General features: G+C 41.3%; 1 long non-coding RNA gene across 2 annotated transcripts; it reads left to right on the top strand.

The window, feature by feature from the left end:
• Window positions 1–313: 313 nt before the first annotated feature.
• Window positions 314–2,667, top strand: LOC110291491. Of its 2 annotated transcripts, XR_002377576.2 has the most exons (4): window positions 314–489; window positions 728–764; window positions 1,869–2,114; window positions 2,353–2,667. It is a non-coding gene; the product is annotated as an uncharacterized LOC110291491 (long non-coding RNA). The 2 variants fall into 2 exon arrangements; XR_003836167.1 differs by having other exon boundaries at window positions 314–764.
• The last annotated feature ends 272 nt before the right edge of the window (window positions 2,668–2,939 follow it).

Raw genomic sequence — 2,939 nt, 5'->3', positions numbered from 1 at the left:
AGATTTAGAGGCACACTACGGAAGTTATTCTCCCATGTCTAACTAAATAAAGGTGTATTGAAGTATAATGATTATTGCCTTAGTGGGTTTTACTTTCTTGGTGATAAAAATGGCTTTATCCCATAACTATGTTTTTTTGGGGGGGGGTGTTAAATAACTTCACAAAAAATTAAAGCAAAAAATATTCTCTCTCTCTTGTGTGTGTGTGTGTGCGTGCGTGCGTGCGTGTGTGTGTGTGTGTGTGTGTGTGTGTGTGTTTAGCTAGGCACTGAACCTTGAACCTTGCATATGGTTGAGCAAGGGTTCTACCACTGAATACTTTTAAAGCAAAGGGCAATTGCTTCTCTGAGCTTTTAAATACTACTTAATTACTTAATTTTCAGGGAACAAGAGGTGGCAAATATTTGGGAGACTCCTCAGATGGTTTTCCTATCAACGTAAATATGACCAAAAGGATGCTGGACTCTGGAACATTATCCTAGTGATGTGGTACTCAGTCATCAGAGGGAGAGAGAGAGAGAGAGGAAAGAGAGAGAGAGAGAGAGAGAGAGAGAGAGAGAGAGAGAGAGAGAGAGAGAGAGAGAGTCAGTCCCTGGGGGGAAATGCCTAGTTTTAAAAGCCAATCTTTGATGTATTTGAAGTTTACAAAGACGATCTCTAAAGGTCGGCTGATAAAAACCTATGCATGCAGTTTCCCAGCCTTACTGAAAAGCTTCTCTTTGTACAGACTCTACGCGAGTGCGCATGTCCTGAAAGAGCCTAAGGTATGTTGAGATTCTACTTCCTCGATCATAAGATGAGTGTGGCTGGACTAGTGTGTGTCAAGTGTGTATGCTTGAATCTGGGAGAAATCCGATCATAAGTTGCTTTACTCATTTAACACTGAAGGTAGTGAGCATGCTATTTGGTGCCGCGGTACCTCAAAGGACTCGTTTCCCTCTAAAAAGAGTCTGTTACAGGCCACTCTCTAGGCAGATTAAGCCAATGGTAGCAAATGTTTTTCAAATTTTTCTTAGTAATATTGAATTTTTACAAGGTAAAGTTTATTTTTTATGCAGTAGGGGTTTTTGTTTTGTTTTGTTTTTAGTAGTTTTTATTTTTATTTTGTATGTGGGTGTTTGATCTGCACCTACGAGAGTGTACCCCATGTATGCAGTACCTTCAGAGGCCAGAAGAGGGTGTCAGATTCCCTAGAAACTGGCTGACAGTTGAGTCACTGTGTAGGTTCTGGGAGTAGAACCCTGATCCTGTGAAAGAGTTGCCAGTCTGCTTAAACACAGAGCCACCTCTCCAGCACCCAGGCAAACAGTGCTCTTTAATAACTTTAATAATTTCCTGACTTGATAAACTTTCTCCCCAATTAAAATACAAGTAGTATGAAAATGTCTTTATAATGCTACTGTATTTTAAAAGTCACAGATTTGACTTTGTGACAGTCACCCAGGGTCCTTTTATATCATATGGCATTATCACTGTGGTGAGGGCAATATAATTTAATGCTGAATGAATTATGTTGGCAACTGCATAACAGTGAAATTAGAAGCCACTCTCTGGGAACTGATCCGGGTGAACATGATTGGGATGAGCTGATTCTCAAAGGCCATCAGAAGGCAGAGGAAAGGAAAGACCATTCTGAGCAGAGGAAAGCAAAGATCAAAGCTAGCCACGGAGCACAGTTCACAGAAACAGCAACAGGCCAGAGGTCGATGGCTCCAAAACTAACTTCAAAACAGGGTTTGCAAATTGGGACACAAGTCAACCTTAAAAAGGGTGGGGGGTGGGGGTGGGGAGGGTAAGCAAGCCCTTTCAGATTTTCCACACATAAGCTGGACGCTTTTAGCTAGTGTTGGGCAATCCATCTCTTTCAGACAGGAGAGCTGACCCATACCCTTGACCTTTGGAGGATGTCAGTGTGACTCAACAGGTTACGCTGAACTCATCAGTCAGAGCACCGCAACAGGCTTCTGAGTTCTGTCAGCACAGGCTCTCCAGTGCTATCTCAGTGACTTGGGATCAAGCCAAATCTCAAATAGTATTCCAGTGGACAGAGACGGGGGACAAAGCAACCAATTAAAGGCATCTTTCCTTGGATTTGACTAAATAACATCACTTCGGTGAGTACTTAGTGTGTATTCTGGGAACAAAAGCAAGGGCAACAGAGGCATGCCGCCACTACCATGTTTTCCGGTAATCACCCTGCAGAGACATTAGCAGTGATCAGATTCTCTCTGACCCCTGCTTGAGAGGTCCACCTTCTGCTTGAAAAGACTTCCAAAGAACAAAACTGAAAAACTCTATGGCCGCCTGTTTTCACTTTTCTTCTCTCTTCTTTTCTTTTCTTTTCTTTTACAGATATTTGGCTTGGGAGTACATTCAGAGATCAAAGTGTACCGTTTTACTAGCAAAACTCCACCCATGGTCCTATCTGTGCAGTTGTGTGAGCACACTACTCACACCACTATATTCCTTCCTGTGGAGAGTGAGCAAGATGGCTCTATGCATAAAGGAGCTTGCCGCCTAGCCCAAAGATCTGAGTTTGATCCCTGGGGCCCAGGAGGTAGAAGAAATAACTCCCACAATGACTTTACACACAGACTGTATTATATGTGCCCAAGCACGTGCATGCACACAAACTCACACAAAGAAATCAATGAAAGCATAACAAATTCGCACAAAAAATCAATAAAAGCATAATAAAATTTAAAAATGAGATCTCTGAGTATTCATCAAAAAAATTATTGCATAGAAAGACAAATGCAAATATATTTTCCCAATTTCTTTTTGGAAAAAAAAAACTCTCCTCTTATGAGATGTTTATCTACTGTGATCTTACTTTGGTTCTTTCTAGTGAACAGAGAAGTTACAGAAACACTGTTAGAAGACGCTAAATAATACAAACCCCAGTCATTCCTAGGTTTATGCAGTCGTCTAAATATTTT

This window comes from Mus caroli, chromosome 3 (genome assembly GCF_900094665.2).
Source record: "Mus caroli chromosome 3, CAROLI_EIJ_v1.1, whole genome shotgun sequence".
NCBI classification, from domain to species: domain Eukaryota; kingdom Metazoa; phylum Chordata; class Mammalia; order Rodentia; family Muridae; genus Mus; species Mus caroli.
The sequence above is the reverse complement of the archived record's forward strand: the minus strand, read 5'-3'. Positions and strand labels throughout refer to the sequence as shown.